This window comes from Phyllobates terribilis, unplaced genomic scaffold (genome assembly GCF_046119375.1).
Source record: "Phyllobates terribilis strain yellow unplaced genomic scaffold, ASM4611937v1 Scaffold_4__5_contigs__length_816908805, whole genome shotgun sequence".
In the NCBI taxonomy this organism is placed as follows: Eukaryota; Metazoa; Chordata; class Amphibia; order Anura; family Dendrobatidae; genus Phyllobates; species Phyllobates terribilis.
In genome coordinates this window covers 613,545,822-613,572,903 of record NW_027362764.1, presented here as the reverse complement: position 1 = coordinate 613,572,903, position 27,082 = coordinate 613,545,822, and positions in this window count along the sequence as shown.

Genomic DNA, 27,082 nt, shown 5'->3' with positions numbered 1-27,082 from the left:
ACCTCAACTTAACGCTGCTGCACCAGTTAAAGGGGACCAGCCCTAAAGAAAACTCACTGGCAGCAATGGATGGGACAGAATTAGTGAGCTGCTTATTCAGTTAACCTGTGAAGAATTGAGAACAGTAGCAGAACATATAAAGATGTCAGAAGAACAGATTTCTAAAGCACACAACCTCAGGTAACTGTTTGCTGCCATTAATGCAAAAATGGATGAGCTGGGGGAGAAAGAAGCTGAAGACGTCATGGGGGCGTTCCTCCAGGAGCTAATACAGTTTCTAGCCGGGTTGAAGTTGGAGGATGGAGGGGCGGCACAAATTACCAAAAGTGGGAATCTCCGTCCGCAGAACTACAGGAATTGAAAGAACAACTCAAAGCCCTACCAACTGCCCTGCAGGAATCGACCAACACCTCTGAACAGATGACAGACTCAGACAGAACCTTTAACCTGCTTGGGTTAGATAAATCAGGAAGACAGTCCTCTCTAACACCACAAATCACCATAAGAAAAGAATTCAAGATCCTGGGACAGATTGGAGAGTGTGAACAGAAAGAGAAACTGTCTTATATGAACTTGTTGCACCAGATTGATGCAGGATTACAGAAAGGCTACCAGCCAGATGAGATCGTTGAGGGGGTGGTGAAAGTGATCAGCCCAGGACTGAACCTCCGTAGTATGCTAGAAATGAAGAGTCAATTGACCTTGCCACAGATGAAGATGATTTTAAAAGGGCACTATAAAGAAGAGAGTACTTCAGAATTGTTCCACCAACTCATTTACATCTCACAGGAAAATAATGAATTACCCAAAAGTTTCTTGTTCAGAGCAATTGAAATTAAGGATAGACTGTTGTTTGCATTCAGAGATGTAAAAGCGGAGGAGAAGTTTGATGCTGGACTAGTCCAGAAGAAGTTCTTGAGATCATTGGGAACAGGGTTAATCATCAAGTTGCAGCTGAACCAGTATCTAGAAAATCCTGGCAATCTGGACAAAGTCCTAATTGAAAAAATGAATGAGGCAGCTAATTTGGAGTCAGAAAGCGAACAGAAGTTAAAAGGCTCTGCTCTTAAAATCACCAAAAATGAGTGAGCTGAATTGGAGACCCCCGGTGGCCAGACCGAAGATCATCATAGAGACCCTCCAGTGCCACCTCCGAGAGGGAACCTTAAATCACCAACAAAAGACAGGACCGCCAGCCCTGACTGGGGGGAAGTAATAGGAGAACTGCGAGCTGAATTGATTGAGGTGAAAAAGTGGATTAGTTCCAGGCCAGAACCTGTATCCCTCAGACCCAGGAGTGGGTTTCAAAACAGAAGATACCCAGCTTGTGAAGCGTGCTGTTCATCAAATTAGAGTATGGTATGTGTCCACTGTCTAAGATATGGTGAGGAAGGACATTATGCCAAGGAGTGCCAATGGTCACAGTCGTTTGGGTTAAAGATAGGAGGTTGCCAGTGCAGGGCGACTGGTAACCGCAACACAGAGGAGGCCCCAGAAGCAAATTAAAGCATGAGGTAAAACGGCTGCTTCAGTGCTATCCCCAAGTGTGTTCCTGTCTACAACAGCTGCAAGAGAGACAGGGGCATCAGTTACTTAATGCCCAGTGCGGAGGTCAAACAATGTGCTCCTGGGAGGAGGATTCCTCAGTCAGTAAATATAGCCTCATCAGCCTAATCGGTGAAAGGTGCTTTATACAGTGCCAGCTAGATGGACTCCTGGTAAAAGCACTGTGGGACACAGGAGCCCAAGCGAGCCCATGAGGAATGGAGAAGGTGCTACCTGCCACATACCTGCCTTCGGTCGCTAAAAGAACTCTTAGGACCAGTGGAACTCCACGGCAAAGCTGTTAACCAGATCGAAATCCCTTTCATAGGCTGGGTGGAAGTGATTTTCCAACTGAGGGCCACGAATAACAGTAACACCAATAAGCTTTTGGTATCTTTTCTCGTGACCAGTGATCAGATCATGGCAGAGGATCCTATCCTGGGCTATAATGTAATCAGTGAGGTTATCACAAAATACAAATCAGGGACGCTGGTGGTGGATGCAATTGCCACATCACTTGCCATACCCAATGCTGTGCGGAAAATGTGATTTATAGAGTAAAGAAATCACAGAATACAATGGACCTAAAATAAGTAAAGGTAGGCTGGCGCCCAACCATCTTCCCTGCAAACCAAATGGTGGGGGTGAGGTGTGGAGTCCGGGTAGAACCAGGAAGAAAAGTCCAGAAAAGACTGTTCGTGCCAAAAGACTCCTCAGAACTTCCAGAAGGCCTAGTTCAAGGTGAGACTGCGCTTACGATTCCTACTGGTGGGTTTGCTTGAGTGACAGTACTGGTGATAAATACTACAAAACACAAAATTAGACTGGATCCAAAGACTGGGTTAGGTCACATTGAAACCATTAAAACGGTATATCCAGCCAGAGTGAGACTCGCCCAGGGGTCTACCGTGAGTTCAGTCTCCTCACCAAGGAACAGGAGTTGCCCAGGGGAGAAATATGTGTGACCCACCTCAGGCTCCTGGGATCCCCCAGTATCCCTGGAACACTTGTGTGCTGAAGATATAGAGATAGCAAAACAGATGCTGAGAGAAGAGTGTCATGCATTCTCTAAAAATGACTCTGATATAGGCTGTATCCTGCCATTGCAGTTGAAGAAGGATGGCACGTTGAGACACTGTTGTGTTTACCGGGAACTAAACCGAAAGTCAGTACCTGATCGACACCCGATACCAGAGATCCAAGATATGCTGAATAGCCTATCAGGAAGTACCTGGCTCTCTGTCCTCGATCAAGTTAAGGCATACCACCAAGGGTTTGTCGAAGAGTCTAGTAGACCCTTGACAGCATTCATCACACAGTGCTCTTTAAGGTATCTACTAGGGATGAGTGAACGTGCTCAGTGAAACTCGGATATCACTCGAGTATCTGGGTGCTCAGATGTGCTCGTTACTCGGTGAGCATTGGGCGGTGATCGATTTCAAAGTTGAATCCCCACCCGCATGTTTGGTGCCTGTTACACAGCCAATAAGCATGCAGGGATTGCTAGCGAGTTACTGTAATGCCGTAGCCATCTTGGTAGTGGCATAACTGTGATCGGCTGGCTGCATGACATCATCAAGGATTATAAAAGAACAGGCACAGACAGGTTTCTCACACTGACCCCATTGCACAGCTTTGTGACACTTCGTATTGGAGGTAGAGAGTGCTTGTCCAGGCGTATGTGTGCACAATATAACGAATCAGAGTCCTGTAGTGTTGATACTAGTGCTGAAGCTGAACCATCATACTAAGAGCCTTTATCAGGGCTAATCCTTTGATTTCCTATTTGTATCACATACATTCTGCATTTAGTCTAGGGAGGGAGAGAGAGTTGCAGGAGCAGGCAGAATACAATCTGTAGGCAGGGATTAGGCTTTGCAGCCCCTTGCAGAATATATAGCTAAGACTTTTTTTGTGAAAAATTTAATATATTGTAATCCATTGAGTAGTATGTGCTTTGTTGTACATTTTGGTATTATTTACCACTCCAAAAGTGTTGACATTTTTTTCTGGATTAAATTACTCACCCCTACGGTATTCCATGGTCTGGGGTACATATCTGTGATATACAACACTCCAAAAAAGCATTACAAAATTTTTCTGGGTGAAATTACTCACAAATAAAGTATTCAATGGTTTGGGGTACATTTCTGTGGTACATAACACTCCAGAAAAAAAAACGTTAAAAAATTTTGCTTGGTGAAATTGCTCACCCGTAAAGTATTCCATAGTTTATAGTACATTTCTTTGTTACATAACACTCTAAAAAAGCATTAAAACATTTTGATGGGTGAAATAACTCACCCATACAGTATTCCATGGTCTGGGGTACATTTCTGTGATATATAACACTCCAAAAAAGTGTTAAAAATGTTGCTGCATGAAAAAACTGACACATACAGTATTATGTGGTCTGGGGTACATTTCTGTGATATATAACACTCCAAAAAAGTGTTAAAAATGTTGCTGCATGAAAAAACTGACACATACAGTATTATGTGGTCTGGGGTACATTTCTGTGATATATACAGTGGGTAAGGGAAGTATTCAGACGCCTTTAAATTTTTCACTCTTTATTTCATTGCAGCCATTTGGTAAATTCTAAAAAGTTCATTTTTTTTTCTCATTAAAGTACACTCTGTACCCCATCTTGACTGAAAAAAAAAACAGAAATGTAGAAACTTTTGCAAATTTATTAAAAAAGAAAAACTGAAATATTACATGGTCATAAGTATTCAGACCCTTTGCTCAGTATTGAGTAGAAGCACCATTTTGAACAAGTACAGCCATGAGTATTCTTGGGACTGATGCAACAAGTTTTTCACACCTGGATTTGGGGATCCTCTGCCATTCTTCCTTGCAGATCCTCTCTAGTTCCATCAGGTTGGATGGTGAACGGTGGTGGACAGCCATTTTCAGGTCTCTCCGGAGATGCTCAATTGGGTTTAGGTCAGGGCTCTGGCTGGGCCAGTCAAGAATGGTTACAGAGTTGTTCTGAAGCCACTCCTTTGTTATTTTAGCTGTGTGCTTAGGTTCATTGGCTTGTTGGAAGGTGAACCTTTGGCCAAGTCTGAGGTCCAGAGCACTCTGGAAGAGGTTTTCATCCAGGATATCTCTGTACTTGGCCGCATTCATGTTTTCTTCAATTGCAATCAGTCATCCTGTCCCTGCAGCTGAAAAACACCTCCATATCATGATGCTGCCACCACCATATTTCACTGTTGGGATTGTATTGGACAGGTGATGAGCGGTGCCTGGTTTTCTCCACATATACCACTTAGAATTATCACCAAAAAGTTCTCTCTTCGTCTCATCAGACCAGAGAATCGTATTTCTCATAGTCTGGGAGTCCTTCATGTGTTTTTGAGCAAACTATGCGGGCTTTCATATGTCTTGCACTGAGGAGAGGCTTCCGTCGGGCCACTCTGCCATAAAGGTCCGACTGGTGGTGGGCTGCAGTGATAGTTGACTTTGTGGAGCTTTCTCCCATCTCCCTACTGCATTTCTGGAGCTCAGCCACAGTGATCTTGGGGTTCTTCTTTACCTCTCTCACCAAGGCTCTTCTCCCACGATTGCTCAGTTTGGCTGGATGGCCAGGTCTAGGAAGACTTCTGTTGGTCCCAAACTTCTTCCATTTAAGGATTATGGAGGCCACTGTACCCTTAGGAACCTTTAGTAATGCATAAATTCTTTTGTAAACTTGGCCAGATCTATGCCTTGCCACAATTCTGTCTCTGAGCTCCTTGGGCAGTTCCTTCGAGCTCATGATTCTCATTTGGTCTGACATGCACTGTGAGCTGTGAGGTCTTATATAGACAGGTGTGTGTCTTTCCAAATCAAGTCCTATCAGTTTAGTTAAACACAGCTGGACTCCAATGAAGGAGTAGATATCAAGGAGGATCACAAGGAAATGGACAGCATGTGACTTAAATATGAGTGTCTGAGCAAAGGGTCTGAATACTTTTGTGATATTTCAGTTTTTCTTTTTTAATAAATTTGCAAACATTTCTACATTTCTGTTTTTTTCAGTCAAGATGGGGTGCACAGTGCACTTAAATGAGGAAAAAAAATACTTTTTAGAATTTACCAAATGGCTGCAATGAAACAAAGAGTGAAAAATTTAAAGGGGTCTGAATACTTTCCGTACCCACTTTAACACTCCAAAAAATCATAATTCTTTTTTTACTGGGTTAAATTTCTCACCCATACAGTATTCCGTGGTCTGAGGTACATTTCTGTGATATATAACACTACAAAAATGTGTTAAAATATTTTTCTGGGTGAAATAACTCACCCATACAGTATTCCGTGCTCTGAGGTACATGTCTATGATATATAACACTCCAAAAAAGCATTACAAATTTTTACTGGGTAAAATAACTCACCCATATAGTATTCTGTGGTCTGGGCTACATTTCTGTGATACATAACACTCCAAAAAAGTGTTAAAAAAATGTTGCTGGGTTAAATTTTTCACCCATACAGTATTCCGTAGTCTGGGGTACATTTCTGGGATATATAACACTATAAAAAAGCATTCAAAAATGTTGCTGGGTAAAATTACTCACCCATACAGTATTCCATGGTCTGGAGTACACTTCAGTGATATATAACACTCCAAAAAAGTGTTAACATTTTGCTGGATGAAATAACTGACACATACAGGATTATGTGGTCTGGGGTATATTTCTGGGATATATAAGACTCCCAAAAAGTGTTAAAAAATGTTGCTGGGTTAAATAACTCATCCATACAGTAGTCTATGGTCTTGGGTACATTTCTGTGATATACAAGACTCCAAAAAAGTGTTACAATTTTGCTGGGTGAAATTTCTTACACATACAGTATTCCATGCTCTCAGGTACATTTCTGTGATATATAACTACAGTATATAACAGTGCAAAAAAGCGTTAAAAATGTTGCTGGGTGAAATTACTCACCTATACTGTATTCTGTGGTCTGAGGTACATTTCTATTATATTTAACACTCCAAAAATGCATTAAAATGTTTTACTGGGTGAAATAAGTCACCTATGCTGTATTCTGTGGTCTCAGGTACATTTCTGTGATACATAACACTCCAAAAAAGAGTTAAAAAATGTTGCTGGGTTAAATTTTTCACCCATACAGTATTCTGTAGTCTGGAGTACATTTCTGTGATATATAACACTACAAAAAAGCATTCAATAATTTTGCTGGGTAAAATGACTGACCCATACAGTATTCCGTAGTCTGGAGTACATTTCAGTGATATATAACACTCCAAAAAAGTGTTAAAATTTTGCTGGATGAAATAACTGACACATACAGTATTATGTGGTCTGGCGTATATTTCTGGGATATAAAAGACTCCCAAAAAGTGTTAAAAAATGTTGCTGGGTTAAATAACTCACCCATACAGTAGTCTATGGTCTTCGGTACATTTATGTGATATATAACACTCCAAAAAAGCATAAAAAAATGTTAATGGGTGAAATAACTCACCCATACAGTATTCCGTAGCCTGCAGTACATTTCTGTGATATATAACACTCCAAAAAAGTGTTAAAAATTTTGCAGGATTAATTTTTTTTTCTGTATTCAATTAGTCATCCATATAGTGTAACGTGCTTAGTGGGGGACAAAAATGGTGAGACTCCCGGGGGAGTGACTGGAGGAATATTGGAGCCAGAGGAAGCTGGGGCGACAGCAGAGGTGGCAGGAGCCTGTGGTCCGTAACCGGCCGCTTTCCCGGAGCCACCAAGTCCTGAACCCAGGACCGCTGGGGTTCTTGTAGACTGTGGATGGGAGAGCCAGGATCCAGGAACTGATGAGTGGACTACGGAGCCTAGGCTAGTTGGAAGAGACAAGGAGGCAAGCCAAGACCAGGGCTGGAGAAATGCTAGCGTGCCCGCTAGCTGCAAAGTACCAACAATTGGCATCAGGGGGTGGTTGTTACGTAAAATTACAGTGGGTTAAAATTTTTTAAAACTGCTTGACCTGGAACAGTTAACAAAATATTTTTGTTCCAAAAATTGACTATTGTCTCATACGCTAAAACTTGGTTTGTGTGAAATTTCGTTAGTTTAAAAAAAAGTTGGGCTGGTACAGATGGAGAAATCTGATTGTTCAAAAATTGACTATTATCACATACTGTTAAACTTGGTTTCTGTGAAATTTCTTTGGTTTTAAAAAACAAAAACAAAATTAGCCTGGTACATGTGTAGAAATTTGATTGTTCAAAAATGTACTACTTTCACATATACTGTAAAACTTGGTGTTTGTGAAATTTCATTGGTTTGAAATAAAAAACAATAATTTTCCTGCTATAGGTGTACAGATTTGGTCTCTCAGTACCCGGTCCCCAGTCACCACTATTTCTCCCGGTGTGGCATCCCTGCCTTCTACCAGCACATGTCCAGGAACATCACCAGTGCCCTTACCAACACGGTTACTGTGATTTTCCACTTAATGACCGACATGTGGACAGGCATTTGTGGCCAGGGACGCTACATTTCCCCAACAGCACGTTGTGTGAACATTATAGAGGCCGGTCTGGCACAGCATATGTGCTACCAACACCGATGATTGCTGGCCCTACTTCTATCAGGGTTTCCTCCATCTCCTACACCAGTTCCTGCACCCCCTCCTGCTCCTCCTCATCCTCCATCTCCGATGTACTATCTCAGAGCATGTCGTTCTCATCAGCCGGAAGCTGGAAGCTCTGCAGCACTGTCTCAGTGAAGCTGCAACAGGCTCTGCAGAAACTAATTTGTCTAGGAGACAAACCGCACACCGTGGAAGAGTTATTGAAAGGAATAACAGACAGATCTGTGGCCCTCGCTGCTGAACCTCAAACTGGACATTGTCATGTGTGATAATGGCTGTGATGAATGGCAGCCCATTTCCACGAGTCAGCTACAGCTGCCGCCGCTCTGACAGTGCTGCAGCAGCGCATGCAAATGTCAACTCCCCGACTGATGTGCGACGTGACCACATACTGGAACTCCACACTGCACATGCTAGCAAGGCTTTGTGAGCAGCAGAGGACAGTTGTGGAATACAAGCTCCAACACGCCTGTCGGTATTCTGGTCAGCCTCCACACATAACAACTGAAGAGTGGGCATGAATGTCATGAATGTCTGACATTTGTGTGGTTCTCCAAGACTTTGAGGACTCCACAAAAATGGTGAGCGGCAATGATGCCATTATCAGCGCAACGATCTCGCTTCTGTGCCTACTTAAGCAGTCGCTGCTGACAATTAAACATGAAGCTTTGCATGCGGACTAGGTGGAGATGGTGAAAGACATGAGACAGGGAGATACTACCCAGCCCAGCGTCATCTCATCTGGTCAGCACGGACTCAGTAACAATGAGGAGATGGAGGCTGAGGAAGAGAAGGAAGACGAGTCGCTGGCTGAAAAGAAGATAGTAATCACCCAAGCTTCATCCCGTCTCTCCTACGTTGATGGGCTGATAAGATAAATGAGAAGGAAGTGATGGAGGATGAGGAGGAGGAGATGGAGAGGAGTCATCATGGAGGAAACATGGAAGTGTTGGCTGTAGGGACCTTGGCACATATGGCAGACTTTATTTACCGCTGCCTTTCCCGTGTCCCTCGTGTTACATTTATCTTGCTCAAAAAAAGAGTACTGGTTGTTCACCCTGCTGGACTCACGCTCTATTGAGAAATTTGCATCTCTTCCCCTTATGGGGATTGGTCTTCTAAAATGGTGCTGTACCAGAAGTCCATTGTGAAAAATATATTGAAAAAATTACCATCAGACGCTAGCGGCAGGTAGCATGTTTTCTTGCCCAACCAAGGAGGAGACTCGAGGGAAACACACAGCAGAGGCAGGGGTACACTGTCAAAGACCTGGGCCAATTTCATGACACCCTCCCAGCATCCATGCCCTGATGACCTGGCATTTTTAACAAGGAGGGAAATATTTTTAAAGATGGTCAAGCAATACCTGGCTGACAAAACCAGTCTACTCCCTAATAGAGATGAGCGTTGTTCTACTCGAACTGTAAGCCAATCTCAAATTCGAGCTGTTTTGGGCGGTGTTCGAGCCGATCGGCGAACACGAACAATTTGAGAAAAATTCGGCTGTTCGAGGTTATGTTCGATAACTGTTCGTGCACCAAAATCATAACTGGATTTTTTCTCAGTAATGATGAAAATTAATGTTAATACGCAGTTTGAGTGTACAGCGGGGCGGGGGGAGGGGCAGGGGATGGATCTCTGCAGGAACAATGAAGATCTCCATTTTTTTTTCTCTTTCCCGCATTTGCAGTGGGGAGGTGCAATCTGTCAGCCTATCAGCAGCGCACACACGGAGCGAAGTGCTTTTTTTCACACAAGCAAGGGCATGTGTCATTGGCAGTGTATGTCACATGTCCTTGCCCTATAAGACCAAGCCATTTTCCCCGTCGCCACCATTTTCTCACTGCTGCAGCTGCGTGTTAGACGGCACCGCTGTTGCTGTGTGCGCTATACCTTGTTAATTTCAAGCCAATTTTCGCACAAATATACAGATAGCTTGGGAGTAGGGAATAGTTGTGATTGCAGTCCTTTTAAGGACTAGGTTACAGCATTTCCTACGACTTTTATCAGGCAGGTCTGTGCTCTTAAATAGATAGATTGTGGGAGTAAAGACTAATTGTAATTGGAGTCCTTTTCAGGACTAGGTTACATCAGTTCCTATCAGTTTTTGCCAGGCAGGTCTGTGCCAGTGCTGTGCAAGTTTTTTTCACAGCATTTGGCTGAATCTAACAAAGCTAATCCTTTTTGGCCTATTGCAGAGTGTGTTAGTCAGTGGAGTAGCCTATCTGTGTTGCAAGATATACCACCTGTGTATAGAATACCAATTTTTTTACTGCACCTAGTGAAGTAAAATCTTTTGGGCATAGCATCATTCTATTAGTCCATCTATACTGACCTCCATCAGGTTGCAAACTGAATATAATTTTTTTCTGCATCTAGCTCTGAAAAAATATTTGGGCTTCTAGCAGTGTGTGGGACTTGGTCTATTAGTCCATCTATACTGACCTCCATCAGGTTGCAAATTAAAAATAATTTTTTTCTGCATCTAGCTCTGAAAAAATATTTGGGCTTCTAGCAGTGTGTGGGACTTGGTCTATTAGTCCATCTATACTGACCTCCATCAGGTTGCAAATTGAATAAAAAAATTTTCTGTATCTAGCTCTGAAAAAATATTTGGGCTTCTAGCGGTGTGTGGGACTTGGTCTATTAGTCCATCTATACTGACCTCCATCAGGTTGCAAATTAAAAATAATTTTTTTCTGCATCTAGCTCTGAAAAAATATTTGGGCTTCTAGCAGTGTGTGGGACTTGGTCTATTAGTCCATCTATACTGACCTCCATCAGGTTGCAAATTAAAAATAATTTTTTTCTTCATTTAGCTCTGAAAAAATATTTGGGCTTCTAGCAGTGTGTGGGACTTGTTCTATTAGTCCTTCTATACTGACCTCCAGTAGGTTGCAAATTGAATATAATTTTTTTCTGCATCTAGCTCTGAAAAAATATTTGGGCTTCTAGCGGTGTGTGGGACTTGGTCTATTAGTCCATCTATACTGACCTCCATCAGGTTGCAAATTAAAAATAATTTTTTTCTGCATCTAGCTCTGAAAAAATATTTGGGCTTCTAGCAGTGTGTGGGACTTGGTCTATTAGTCCATCTATACTGACCTCCATCAGGTTGCAAATTAAAAATAATTTTTTTCTTCATTTATCTCTGAAAAAAGATTTGGGCTTCTAGCAGCGTGTGGGACTTGTTCTATTAGTCCATCTATACTGACCTCCATCAGGTTGCAAATTAAAAATAATTTTTTTCTGCATCTAGCTCTGAAAAAATATTTGGGCTTCTAGCAGTGTGTGGGACTTGGTCTATTAGTCCATCTATACTGACCTCCATCAGGTTGCAAATTAAAAATAATTTTTTTCTGCATCTAGCTCTGAAAAAATATTTGGGCTTCTAGCAGTGTGTGGGACTTGGTCTATTAGTCCATCTATACTGACCTCCATCAGGTTGCAAATTGAATAAAAAAATTTTCTGCATCTAGCTCTGAAAAAATATTTGGGCTTCTAGCGGTGTGTGGGACTTGGTCTATTAGTCCATCTATACTGACCTCCATCAGGTTGCAAATTAAAAATAATTTTTTTCTGCATCTAACCCAGCCAATAGTTTTGGCCTAATACCACAGTTTGGCCACTCAGCTCTGCTCGGTTACCATCCATTGTTTTTTTGTGCAAACAACTCCAGAGTTGTGAATTAGTTAACCACCAAAATGAGTGGAAAATGGCCTGCTGCTGGTGGAAAGGGGAATAGGCGTGTTTGGAAGGGGAAAAAAGGTTGTGTCCGTGGGGTAGGTGCAGAAGAAAGACCATCTTCCAGCCAAACTAAAATGTCTACTTCTTTTAGCGGACAATGTGATAAGATCCCTTTCTTACGGCCACGCCAATCGCTACAAATTCCAGATGAGGCACAAAAACAGCAGGTGCTTCAACGGATATCAAGTGCTCCTTTAAGTGGGCTCTCCTCCACATCAACTTCAACATCACAAATACTCCAGTCCTCAAAGGTGTCACCCAAATCGCACTTGCTTCCTCACAGCTCCCAAATCTCCAGCTGCCCGTCTGAGTATGAGGTAGAACAGATGGTTGAGTCTGCAGAGCTGTTTACTCATACTATAGCCTGGGAATCAGAGGTCGACTCCAGCGCTTCTGTGAATCCAGACGAGGAAATGATCTGCACTGATGCCCAGAATCTTTATGAGTCGGATCCAGGACCAGACGCAGAAGGTTCTGACCATAATGTAGACCCTCATTCCCAAACTGTAACTCCTGTTGGTGGAGACAATGAGGAAGACGATGATAAGACTCAAATACCTGATTGGAGCGACAACTTTAGTTTTTTGTCAGGGCAGGAACAGGTTGGCTCTGAGGACGACGGGTGTGATAACGCACAGGGTGATGATGATGAGGTCGGAGATCCCACTTACTGTCAACCCACAGTCAGCCAAGAGATGAGGTCAGCAGAGGAGGTGGAGGAAGATGCTAGTGACGACGAGGTCAGGTTGCGCCTTCCTGGACAGAGACGTAGTACTGGAAGCACGTCAACAACTGCATCCTCAAACACAACTCTGCCTCTCACCACAAGTCGTGGTGGCTCTTCAGGTCGCATGGGTGCTAAGCCTTGCATAGCCTGGGCATTTTTTCAGATCGATAAAGATGACCCAACTCGTGTTATCTGTAACATTTGTCAGCAAAAGCTAAGTAGAGGCCAAAAAATACATAGTTTCAGTACTTCATGCATGAACCGGCACATGGACATGAAGCATAAGTTGCAGTGGGAAGCTCAGTGTGCTACAATGCGGTCTAGCCGGCCGGGCCAACCACCGTCTGTCATATCTTGTGCATCCGCGGCCTCTTCATCCTCTGTAACTGGGGGGACAGCAGTCACACCTGTTTTGGGGCGCAGACCTGCCACCTCTTTACCCGCAACAGCCAGCGTGATTGGCAGGTCATCATTTTCTTTGGAGGTGGTAACACCAGCTGGTCTTGAGCGCTGTCCGACATCGATAGCACCACCTTTGGATCAAGGCAACCTAACATGTCCGCCTGCATCTTCCTCACAGACCGTCAGTTTGCCGGGGACACCCTTATCAACCCCGTCTAAGCACAATAGCCAGCCCTCGGTCCCTCAGATGTGGACAAGTAAAAGACCATTTCCTCCTAGCCATGAGAAAGCTAAGAGGTTGAATTTCACCATCTGCAAGCTCTTGGCTACAGAAATGCTGCCTTTCCGCCTGGTGGACACAGAGGATTTTCGAGACCTTATGTCCGTCGCAGTGCCCCAGTACCAGATGCCCAGTCGGCACTACTTCTCAAAGAAAGGTGTGCCTGCGCTCCACCAGCATGTCGCACACAACATCACCGCTTCTTTGAGAAACTCTGTGTGTGACAGGGTGCATTTCACCACAGACACTTGGACGAGTAGGCATGGACAGGGGCGTTACATGTCGCTGACTGGGCACTGGGTAACTATGGTGACAGCAGGACAAGGGGCTGCTGTCCAAGTCTTGCCGTCCCCACGAGTTGTGCGTCAATCCTCTTTATGTCATTTTTCCTCCACTGCTTCTGCCTCCTCAACCTCCTCTCGGTCTTCCACCTGCACCCAAAGCCTGTCTGGTCATGCCACAAGCTTTCTAACTGCGCAGAAGGGATCCTGCACACCTCCTTACAATGCTGGCAGTAGGGCTCAACGTCATCAGGCGGTTTTTACATTGAAATGTCTGGGAAATGTGAGTCACACAGCTGAGGAGTTGTGGTCAGCTCTGGAGAACCAATTTCATGAATGGTTGTCTCCACTGGACCTGAAACCAGGGAAGGCCGTGTGCGACAATGCTGCAAACCTGGGTGCGGCCCTTCGCCGGGGCAATGTCACACACGTGCCTTGTATGGCTCACGTGTTGAACCTGGTTGTCCAGCAATTTTTAGCCCACTATCCCAGACTAGATGGCCTTCTGCAGAGGGCACGGTCGCTGTGTGCTCACTTCCGCCGTTCGCATCCCGCAGCTCAGCGACTTACATCTCTACAGAAGTCGTTGGGCCTGCCACTTCACCGGCTAAAATGCGATGTGCCTACCCGGTGGAATTCAACTCTGCACATGTTGCAGCGACTGTGGCAGCACCGACAAGCCCTGGTGCAATACGTTCTGACGTATAGCCTGGGCCAACGAGATTCAGAGGTGGGGCAAATCACGCTGGAGGAGTGGTCTCAGATCAGGGACCTATGCACCCTTCTGCACAGTTTTGAAATGGCGACGAAGATGTTTAGTGCTGACGATGCCATTATCAGCATGACTATTCCGGTGATTTACATGCTGGAGCACATGTTAAACAGAATTCGGAGTCAGGTGGTGGCACAAGAGGAGGTGGAGGAAGTAGAGGAGGAGGAGTTGTATGCGGAAGGGCTAAAATCTGCAAGGTCCAGACGGTCGGCAGCACCAAGGCGGCAGGCATGTGAGGGTGGGGGAGATGATTTTACCAGGGCGCATGGTAGCAGCCAAACTAGTGAGGAAGGTGCAGGAGCCCAGGAAGAAGTGGAGGACGAACTGATGGAAGACTCATCAGATGAGGGAGACCTTGATCACATTTCTGTTGTGCGAGGTTGGGGGGAGAGGACAGAGGAAGGAAGCATGATTGCTACCTCGCCACCAACACAACAGGGACTTGGTGCTCCTGGATGCGCAACACACATGAGTGCCTTCTTGCTGCACTACCTGCAACATGACCCTCGAATTGTGAGAATTAGAAATAATCCTGACTACTGGGTTGCCACACTGTTAGATCCCCGGTACAAAAGTAAATTTGCAGAAATTATTCCTGCCATAGAAAGGGATGCACGCATGCAGGAGTATCAGCAGAGACTGTTGCAGAATCTTACATGTGCTTTTCCACAAAATACCAGTGGTGCACGTAGTGAATCTCACAGTTCCAACTTGCCAACCGTGGGACCGTCAAGTGTTCAGCACTCAAACCGTAACAGAACCACAGTATCTGCTGGTAACATCAATTTTGCGGAATCATTTCACCACTTTTTTAGCCCATCCTTTGCAAGGCCACAGGAGACAAGAAGTCTGACACATAGTCAACGCCTAGAGACGATGGTACAGGAGTATCTCCAAGTAAACATTGAAGCCACGACTGTGTCACTGGACCCTTGCTCTTTTTGGGCTTCCAATCTGGATAAATGGCCGGAGCTAGCCACTTACGCCTTGGAGATCTTGTCATGCCCCGCAGCCAGCGTTCTGTCTGAACGTGTGTTCAGCGCTGCTGGTGGTGTGCTGACAGATAAGCGCACGCGGCTCTCCACTGATAATGTAGACAGACTCACGTTCATAAAGATGAACAAATCATGGATCCGAAACGACTTTTCTACCCCTGTGTCATCCTGGGGAGAGTAAAAGCTTGATGATTGGTTAAAATCACCCTACCAACCGTTTTAAGCTTTCAAATTACTAATCATGTTTATCTGTATCTTGACTGGAAAATAATTTGGGCTTTGTAGCAGTGTGCAGCACTGATCCTATTAGGCCATCTATAATAAGCTTCACCAGATTTAAAATTAAAAATAATTTTTAGCTGCATCTAGCCCGGAAAATAATTTTGGGGCTCCGAGATGCGCAAGACACATAAGTGCCTTCTTGCTGCACTACCTGCAGCATGACCCTCATATTGTCAGAATTCGAAGTAATCATGACTACTGGGTTGCCACACTCTTAGATCCCCCAAACTTTTCGATCAACCTTTTCATTTTAATAAAGACCAAAAAAATGGTCATTTTTGAAATTATAAGCATTAGCAGGTTGTTAGAAACTGAAATCAAACAGTTTTCAACTCAAAACTTTATTCTAGGTGATGTTACATTTTCACATAGGACCCCTTGTTCGAAAGGAGCTTCTGAACTCTCTCGTCCATTGAATTTGTCAGGTTTTGGATGGTTTCTGCTTCAATTGTTTTGCATGAAGACAGAATACCCTCCCAGAGCTGTTGCTTAGATGTGAACTGCCTCCCGCCATCATAGACACTCCTTTTAATGATGCTCCAAAGGTTCTGAATGGGGTAGAGGTCAGGGGAGCATGGGGGTCACACCATAAGTTTGTCCCCTTTTATGCCCATATCAGCCAGAGATGCAGATGTTTTATGTGCAGCATGAGATGGTGCATTATCATGCAGAAAAATGATCTTGCTGTGAAATACACGGTTCTTCTTCTTGAACCATGGCAGGAAGTGCTGTTTGAGAAAATCCACATACATTATGGAGTTCATCTTTAGCGCCTTCAGGGATCCTAAAGGGGCCGACAATCTCTCTCCCCATGATTCCAGCCCAAAACATTACTCCACCTCCTCCTTGTTGGCGCTGTAGCCGTGTTTGCGTGGGGTGTCCATCAACCAGCCATCCTCCACTCCAATCATCTGGACCATCGAGCGCTGCACGGCACTCATCCGTGAACAAAACAGTTTTGAAATCAGTCTTCATGTAATGTTTGGCCCACTGGAGCCGTTTCTGCTTGTGTGAAGTGGATAGAGGAGGTCGACAGGATGGCATATGCACAGCTGCAAACCTCTGAAGGACCCTGCATCTTGTTGTTCGGGGGACGTTGGAGGCACAAGCAGCTTCAAAAACTTGTCTGCTGCTATGACAAGGCTTTTTTGCCGCTGCTGTTTCAACCTGACGTAATTGCCTGTAGGAAAGAGTCCTCAATTTGCCCTTATCAGCACGCACACGTGTGTACTGTGAATCAGCTACATACTTCTTGATTGCCAAGACACTTCATCCTGATCATCGCACAATGTTGATTGTAGTCATGCCTTGACCTAAACACTCCACAATTTGTTGCTTCTCAGCAGCCGACACATCCTTTTTCTTTCCCATTTTGGCAGAAAATGTAGGCTGCTTAATAATGTGAGAGAGCCTTCTTAAGTAGTCTTGCCTTTCATTGGACACACCTGCCAAACTAATTAGCACAGGTGTCTGCAATTGCTTACAGTGATATAAAGAGCCCTGACACACATCACCATCAATGAGTTTAACTTACAAACAAACAAATTCTTCCCTTATCACTCCTAAACACTTTTTGCATAATAATTTGGAACGCGGTGTACATGTGCTTTTCCACAAAACACCAGTGGTTCACGTAGTGAATCTTACAGTTCTAACTTGCCAACCGTGGTCTGTATGGAATTGTTCAATAAAGGGCCCAAAATTAAGATAACATAGATGGGAGAGGTCTCTATGAATAGGAATTCCTAAGTATTTGATACCCTGTGAGGGCCAGGCAAAGGGAAAGTTGGACTGGATGGAATCCTATATGGATTTAGGGAGGGAGACATCGAGGGCCTCAGACTTCGCTGCATTGATTTTAAAATTTTACCATGTAACAAAGTGATCTATTTCAGCCATAACAGCAGGGATGGATATATGTGATTGAGTGATATATACTAGGACATCATCAGCAAATAGAGAGCACTTATACTCGGTGCCTCCCACCTCAATCCACCTAATATTGGGGTTATGGCGAATTGATGAGAGCAGGTGCTCCGTCACTAGGATGTATAAGAGAGGGGACAGAGGACATCCCTGCCTTGTCCCATTGGTGATTGTGAAAGGTGATGAAAATGTTCTGACGCACCCCCTGGGCCTTGGGACACCCGGAGCCGGACACTTTTTGGTGGATGCTGGTGGTTGTAGTCTTCGTGGCGGCGATCCGGTTCCGTGGCTCAGGGCGGTCAAACCAGTGGCGGAACTATTTATGTGGTTTTGATGTTTAAATGTCTGACTACGCCACCCGTGGATTGCGGTCAGAGTGAACCGCCGCTACAGGGCAGACCGCTAAGGCTGGTGTTGTGGGTGCAGCAGAGCGTAGCATAACTCCCCACGGGAGGAGTATAGCCTCAGGGCAGTGTATGCGGAGGATGGGGGTGATGGTGCAGGGCAGCAGCAGTAACGACACGGAGTCAGTGATGCAGTTCAGGGCCTTTACTCACAGTTCTTATTATCCAGACCACGTCTGCAGGTAACGGCTGCCCACGTCGTACTGTGCTCACCAGGTGAGGGGCTCAGACAACTCCCAGATAACTTTGGAGCGCTTCACAGGACCCCCTTTGTGTGTCCTTTGTCTGGCCTTTCTTACCAACACTTCTGTCCGGCTGCCTCGGGCCTCCTCTTGGTAAACTTGGCGCCAGTTTCCCTGACCCTATGTGGTGCCTTCCTAGCGGGTGGAGCAAGGGGCTGCGCCACATAAAATGTCAGAGCCTCCGGTTTCTAGCTGAGGGTCGTTTCCTGCCTCCACTAGTTCGGGGACCGGTCTCCCCCTTTGGCCTGACCCCTCCACGCAGGTGGATTCGGGCGTGCGGTGGCGAGTCGCCCGTCCGCACCCCTGGGATCCCTTCATTCCTCGTTCCTGGAGCCTTCTCCGCTCCTCTTCCTTCCTTCTCCCTCTTGCAGGCCTGGGCCTCTGTTACTAGGCCCGCCTCTGGAGCAGAGCTCATGCAGAGCCCCTGCTCCCTGCCACTTCTGCTCAGACTTCTCTGCACTGAACTAAGATGGTGCTCACCTTTTATACTCCCTTCTCAATGCACCCATCAACTGCTTCCTCCCTGCTCCTGCACTGCAGGGTTCCCCTTCCTCAGTGTTCCCTCCCCCCACTCCAGCCAGGGACAGGGACTGTCGTGCCCATCTCAGGGGCATATTGGTCGCCCTGCCCCACGGCAATGTGGTGTAATGCATGCAGGTGTCGGGTCCTGATCCACACTCCATCCTTATCTGAGAGTGAGATATCACACCTCTGGGTGAGGTGCAATACGTCTGTAGCAACCGAGCCCTCGGTGCTACAGTTCCATTTATCTTCAGCCTAGGTGACGTATTGTGATACAGGGCCGTGATTTTGGCTATAAAAGGGTCCCCTAGACCCCTACCCCAAGCTTTTTAAGAGAATCATATATGGCGTGCCAGGAGACTCTATGGAATGCTTTCTCAGCATCCAACGAGAGTATCTACTTACAAATTTTTAACTGCATCTAGCCCAGGAAATACTTTGTGCCTAGTAGCAGTGTCTGCTAGTCAGCGGATTATCCCGGCTGTTAAGCAAGCTACACCACCTGTAGTTTGGACACTTAATTTTTTCAAAGGAAATGCTTCGGGACCACGGGATACTTAGTGAAGAGCATCAGGAGGCACCCCAAGGCATAGGGGCTGGGACTGGCACTAGGATGCCTTGCGGTGGACAGCCGAGCTCGATCCTTATAAAAGCTTTTTAACTGCAGCAGCTTTAGTGGACGCTACTGGAGCTGGAATTACGCGGCTGCTGGCATGAGACTTGCCCTCCAATAGATCCTTGTAAATGGATTTAAAGTGTATTCATTCAAATTAGAGGGACAATTTAAATTAAAAAGCTTAGAGCTGCCTCCACCACAGGGGGGCTCTCTCAACCCACCAGCGGACAGGCACCAGTATTGGGAGAGGGGGGCTGGCCGTCAGGGTTCATCGCGGCTCTGGCACAAACCCGGCGACACGGAGGTGGCACGGGCAGGAGCGGACTGGCCGTCTCGGCTTCTCACTTTTTGGATTTTAGAAGGGCATGACATGCCTATATCTGTGTCTCCCCCTCCTTTTACTCCTCCACCTCTTTTCTTTTCGCATGACTATATGTACTTGTCACCTTTCCATGTGTTAGTTGTGTCTTCTGAGCAGTTTGTCAGCTTTTGGACACCTTTGAAGGTGTTTTCTATGTGTTTCTATGTGTTTTTGTTTGCCTGCCATTGGTTTTAACGGTGTTCGAAGGTGTTCGACGAACAGTTCGACGAACAGTTCGGCGAACACACGGGTGTTCGACGAACCGAACCGAACTCGAACACTACGGGGGTGGCTCAACACTACTCCCTAATTCCTCTGCGACCTTCAGCTACTGGGTCACAAAGCTGGACACCTGGCATGAACTGTCCCTCTATGCCTTGGAGGTGTTGTACTGCCCTGCCGATAGCATTTTGCCTGAGCGGGTTTTCAGTGCCACCATGGGGGTCATAACAGACAGGCGCTTTCACCTGTCGACAAAAAGTGCTAACCCTCGTTCACGCTGATAAAAATGAACAAAGCCTGGTTTAAACCTGAATTTTCCACACCACCAGATGACAACGGCACATAAAGTGTTTTTAATGTTCAATATTTGAATGGGGCCCACCAGTTGTTACCTTCTAGGGCCTATGGAAGACTGGGTGACACTTCTTGTAATTTTTTTCCTGGCATTCCACTTTGTGAAAAGCCTTTATGAGTGCTAAAGTAGCACATATACAGTGGTGGCCAAAAGTATTGGCACCTCTGCAATTCTGTCAGATAATACTCAGTTTCTTCCTGAAAATGATTGCAATCACAAATTCTTTGGTATTATTATCTTCATTTCATTTGTCTTCAATGAAAAAACACAAAAAGAATTGTCCTAAAGCCAAATTGGATACAGTACAATTCCACACCAAACCTAAAAAAGGGGGTGGACAAAAGTATTGGCACTGTTTGAAAAATCATGTGATGCTTCTCTAATTCGTGTAATTAACAGCACCTGTAACTTACCTGTGGCACCTAACAGGTGTTGGTAATAACTAAATCACACTTGCAGCCAGTTAACATGGATTAAAGTTGACTCAACCTCTGTCCTGTGTCCTTGTGTGTACCACATTGAGCATGGAGAAAAGAAAGAAGACCAAAGAACTGTCTGAGGACTTGAGAAACCAAATTGTGAGGAAGCATGAGCAATCTCAAAGCTACAAGTCTATCTCCAAAGACCAGAATGTTCCTGTGTCTTCCGTGCACAGTGTCATCAAGAAGTTTAAAGCCCATGGCACTGTGACTAACCTCCCTAGATGTGGACAGAAAAGAAAAATTAACAAGAGATTTCAACGCAAGATTGTGCGGATGGTGGATAAAGAACCTCGACTAACATCTAAACAAGTTCAAGCTGCCCTGCAGTCCGAGGGTACAACAGTGTCAACCCGTACTATCCGTCGGCGTCTGAATGAAAAGGGACTGTATGGTAGGATACCCAGGAAGACCCCACTTCTTACCCCGAGACATAAAAAAGACAGGCTGGAGTTTGCCAAAACTTACCTGAGAAAGCCTAAAATGTTTTGGAAGAATGTTCTCTGGTCAGATGAGACAAAAGTAGAGCTTTTTGGGAAAAAGCATCAACATAGAATGTACAGGAAAAAAAAGAGGCATTCAAAGAAAAGACCACGGTCCCTACAGTCAAACATGGCCGAGGTTCCCTGATGCTTTGGGGTTGCTTTGCTGCCTCTGGCACTGGACTGCTTGACCGTGTGCATGGCATTATGAAGTCTGAAGACAACCAACAAATTTTGCAGCATAATGTAGGGCCCAGTGTGAGAAAGCTGGGTCTCCCTCAGAGGTCATGGGTCTTCCAGCAGGACAATGACCCAAAACACACTTCCAAAAGCACTATAAAATGGTTTGAGAGAAAGCACTGGAGACTTCTAAGATGGCCAGCAATGAGTCCAGACCTGAATCCCATAGAACACCTGTGGAGAGATCTCAAAATGGCAGTTTGGAGAAGGCACCCTTCAAATATCAGGGACCTGGAGCAGTTTGCCAAAGAAGAATGGTCTACAATGCCAGCAGAGCATTGTAAGAAACTCATTGATGGTTACCGGAAGCGGTTGTTCGCAGTTATTTTGGCTAAAGGTTGTGCAACCAAGTATTAGGCTGAGGGTGCCAATACTTTTGTCTGGTCCATTTTTGGAGTTTTGTGTGAAATGATCAATGATTTGATTTTTGCTTCATTCTCTTTTGTGTTTTTTCCTTGCAAGCAAATTAAATGAAGATAATAATACCAAAGAATTTGTGATTGCAATCATTTTCAGGAAGAAACTGAGTATTATCTGACAGAATTGCAGGGGTGCCAATACTTTTGGCCACCACTGTACACTTAATTTTTTATAAGGCACTACAGTTGGTGCCTTCAAGGGTGTATGGATGACCTTGCTTGTAATTATTGGCAGGCTTTGCACTGTATGTAGAGCTTCTATGAGTGTAGGAGCACCACAACTACACTTTGTTCACAATATTTGATTGAGGCACTACAGTTGATGCCTTCAAGGGTGTATGGATGACCCTTCTTGTAATTTTGGCCAGGATTTGCACTTAGTGCATAGCCTTTATAAGTTTAGGAGTACCACTACATGACAATTTGAACAGAATGTGTGTGAGGCCATCCTTTATGTCTAATACTGGGTGTATCTGAGTCCCTAATTTTTGGAACTCCTTGCTTCCTTCATAAATTACACTGAAAATATATATAGAATATAAAAAAATATATATAAAAAATAAATATATAAAAAAATAAATTTTGGCTTTCTTAAATTATATATATTTTTTAAATTGTTTTTAAATTTACCCTTATATACAAGTCATTATACAGGACAAAATGTTTCTTAACATTTTTATTCCTGTAAACTCCAATTTCCACTCGATTTTGAATGTTTTATTGTCACTCCTTAAATTGAAGTAAGAGTGTGACACCATTGTTCTCAGCAGCGATCTGGGAGTCAGAGATGCTTCCAGTGGTGTTCCCCATGCTATTTTCCTTCCATTCAGAACTTTTTCCATCATTTTCAACATTTTCACTGCCCCCCAGACCTCCTTGTAGGTGTTATGATCTGCTACAGGGACTAAGGAAAGACAGGAGAACTGTCCCTACAATAGAACTAAACTAGATCCCTACGATGTAACGGGGAACCTGATCCTGCGATCAGACCCGCTAAAGTCCTCGGCTAGTCTGAACGAAGACCTATAGATGTGAGGGAGGGATCCCTACAAGAACTAGGGACTGGGATAAGTTGGACACCTCCTAGCAGAAATAGTAGCAGTCAAAGACAAACACACAACAAAAAGCATAGAGGTCAGAAGACCTAGCAAAACTAACAGAGAACGGCAACAGAGCACCAAGCTAGCTCAAGAGTAGTAAATACAATGAAGTCCAGCAAGACCAGGAGGGCGGAGCCGGATTAAATAGGCAAAAATGGTCATGTGACCAGCAAACTAAAAAAAACCTAACAGGAGAGTTCTAACAGTACCCCCTCTTCTAAAAGGATCCTCCGGATCCCCTAGGCCCAGGCTTACCAGGAAACCTCCTGTGAAATGCTCTGACAAGTCTGGAAGCAGAAACATCATCCGCCCTAACCCATGAGTTATCCTCAGGTCCGAAAACCCTTCCAAGCGACGAGATACTGCAAACTCCCTCTATACCGTCTGTGATGAAAGCCGGCCGGTGGGTGCAGCTCTCTGGCGCCCCTTTACCTCTCAGGTCAGTCAAGGTACTGCACCTAGAGAAAGTAGTGCCAGGTAGCTGCAACCAGAGCAGGGAACACGGTAGAGTGTTATCCCTTCAACGTCACTAAACCGAAACGTCACTACACAGCACAACTCGCTAGCGCCCTCTTAGCCTCAGGTCAGTCAAGGAACTGCACCTAGGATAAGCGGTCGCCAGAGAGACTGTCCTGTAACCTACTGGGTATCGGGGCCCTCTGTAGTGAGGGCGGTATATATATCTTCCTTGGCCGCGCCAGGAATATATATATCTGAACCTCCGACCGTCACTACCAGCCTTCCCCAATCCCCAGTTGATATGCTGCCACCAGTCCCTATTTTAGATATATGCCCAGTCCGTGAATGGGCCTATATCGGGTCAGGAACCAACCCTGGGTAGCGTTTTTGGCTTGAGCCGAGCTCACACGGACGTGCGTTCGTTATGCAGAATAAAAGGCAGGCCCACAATTACTTGAGGTAATTGATTATAATAATACACTAGATACACGATATACAACTAAATATACACAGGTATAAGGTCAGGCTAAACTATACAACAATGGAATACAACACACAGAATCACCACAGCATATCAGTTACCGGTTTCTTGATTTTCTTGTGACGCAGGGAGAGGATTCTGCGGTCGCAGGCACGGTTCTTTGCTACAGGCTGAGGCCTACCACCGCATGGTCAAACTGCTCCTCCCCTTGGTGGCCTCAGCTGGTGCTCAGATGTTCAGCACACCACTCTTGGGTCAAGACTGCCTGATCTCTTGTCTGTCCTGCTATCTTACCTGCCCCGTCCCGCCCACTGCTGGTGAGGTCAGCTGGCTCAGTCTCCACCCTCAGGTCTAACTTCGATCAGAAGCCCAAATTCTAAGGAACCCAATAACTTCTTCTGGGATGGTCTCAGGATACCCCCAGGGGTTCCCATGGATTCGGGCCGCCGTAACCGACCTTTTGATATCAATTATGATACCATACGGTCCTCAGGAATGGCTCAGCGCTATATCTTGGCTTCCAGAGCACGTACCAAGGTCTACCGCGGAGGCTTGTGTGCGCAATGGCTCCGGGACGCCGTGATATTTTTTTATTGGCCCATCCCACGCAACATGCGTGTACTATTCATGTTTCTATATCTTATGCCTCCATGCTTGTGACAGACAAAGAAACTAGTCCTATGGGACAAATGGTCAGTTACAGATGGACGAAGCACCCCCCCCTGCTGGCTGTGTTTCCTCTCGAAGTCTTTGAAGCTCCTAGCACTCAAGTGTTAAGTAGGCCCTGGGGCTTCTTATCTCACAGGAGCCTGGATGGGGGAAACTATCTAGTTGACCTTTTAACAGAAGGTCCCAAGGGTGGGGGCTGCTGAAGTGTGGCCATCCCTGGATATGATTTATCATTACCAAGATGGCAGCTACGGGTTCATCACACCTCCCCCTATACGAGGGCACGAGGGGGTAGCACATTCCTGTGTTCCCCCGTGCGTCCTTCTGCACCCTCCCCTTGCCGGGATAACCCGTCAGCATTACCGTGGTCACGGCCTCTTCTGTGCCGAATGGAGAAGTGGTACTGCTGGAGAGCGAGGCTCCAGCGTAGCAACCTGCCATTCGACCCAGAGACCGTGTGTAACCAGCTGAGGGAGTTGTGGTCCGTCTCCACGGTGAAATGGCTCCCGTACAAGTAGGGCTGCAGACGCTGCAGGGCCCATACAATTGCCAGGCATTCTTTTTCCACCGTGGAGTAAGCCACCTCCCGGGGCAGTAGCTTCCTGCTCAGGTACAAGACAGGATGTTCCTGGCCTGTCGTGTTGACCTGACTTAGCACAGCACCGAGGCCAAAGTCACTGGCGTCGGTCTGTACCACAAACGGCCGGTCGAAGTCGGCAGCTTGCAGTACAGGGGAGCTATTTAGGGCGGCCTTGAGTGCCCCGAAAGCTGTCTCGCAGGCGACTGTCCAGTCGACTGCGACGGGCAGCTTCTTCTTGGTGAGGTCCGTCAGGGGCTTGGCCAGGGTGCTATTGTGTGGGACGAACCTCCTATAGTACCCGGCGGTCCCCAAGAAGGACATCACCTGCTTTTGGTCCTAGGAGTGGGCCAGGATGCGATGGAATCCACTTTCCCAGCTTCAGAATCCCCCCGCCTACCCGGTGACCCAGGTAGAGGACCTCACTCATGCCCAGCTGGCACTTTTCCGGCTTGATGGTCAAGCCTGCCCGGTGGATCCGACCGAGCACCTGCCGCAGGTGCTCTAGGTGATCCTCCCAAGTGGGACTGAAGACTGCAATATCGTCCAAGTACGCAGCCGCGTACCCTTCAAGTCCCTCAAGCAGCGTATTGACCATTCGCTGAAAAGTGGCAGGGGCATTCTTCATGCCGAATGGCATCACTGTGGACTCATACAGTCCAAAAGGGGTGATAAAGGCAGAGCGTTCCCTTGCCGCGGGGGTCAGAGGAATCTGCCAGTACCCCCGGCTCAGATCCATGATGGTCAGGTACTTAGCCCCGGCCATCCGATCGAGCAGGTCATCGATGCGTGGTATGGGGAACGCATCGGTGGCCGTTACAGCGTTGAGCCCCCGGTAGTCCACGCAGAACCGTGTAGTTCGGTCCTTTTTTGGAACGAGGACTACAGGTGAGGCCCACGCGCTGCTGGATGCCTGGATCACCCCCAGCTTCAGCATCTCGTCTATCTCTTGGCGCATGTTTTCCTGCACCTCGAAAGAGACCCGATATGCTGAACGCCGGATCGGCGGGTGATCGCCAGTGTCCACGTCGTGGACAGCCATCTCAGTCCTTCCGGGCAGGCTGCTGAACAGCCCCCGGAAGGGGTGCAGGGTGGTCCCCAGCTGGGACCGTTGGTCCTCCGTGAGCTGGTGGCCAACCCCCACATCCTCGATGGACCCACCCGCCTTGGCTTGGGTGAGCAGATCCAGGAGGGTTTCTACCTCTCCTTCCTCGGGAAGGTTGCACACTGGGTGGGCAGTCGCTTCCCGCTCATGATGAGCCTTCATCATGTTCACGTGGAAGGCCTTCCTCCTTCCACGGGCGTGATCCAGGGTGACCAGATAGGTGACGGCGTTGAGTTTCTGGTGCACGAAGTAGGGACCTTCCCAGGCTGCCTGAAGCTTGTTCTGTGGTATGGGGACCAGTACCCACACCTTTTGACCCACCTGGTAGGTCCTCTCACAAGCATTCTGGTCGTACCACCGCTTCTGGTCGGCCTGGGCCTGGGCCATATTGTCCTGCACCAGCTTTGCCAAGGCCATCATCCTGTCCCGGTGGCGCACGACATACTCGATGACCGACACCTCGGGGGTGGCCAAATCCCCTTCCCATGCTTCCTTCACCAGAGCCAGGGGGCCCCGTACCCATCGCCCGTACAGGAGCTCAAAGGGGGAGAACCCCGTTGAGGCCTGCGGAACCTCCCGGTAAGCAAATAGGAGGTGTGGGAGGTAACGCTCCCAGTCTCTCCCATGGGAGTCGACCAACATCTTAAGCATCTGCTTTAAGGTGCCATTGAACCGCTCACACAGGCCATTAGTCTGTGGGTGATACGGGCTGGCCACCAGATGTTGCACCTGCATTTGCTTACAGAGGGACTCCATCAGCCGCGACATGAACTGGGTCCCTCGGTCGGTGAGCATTTCCTGGGG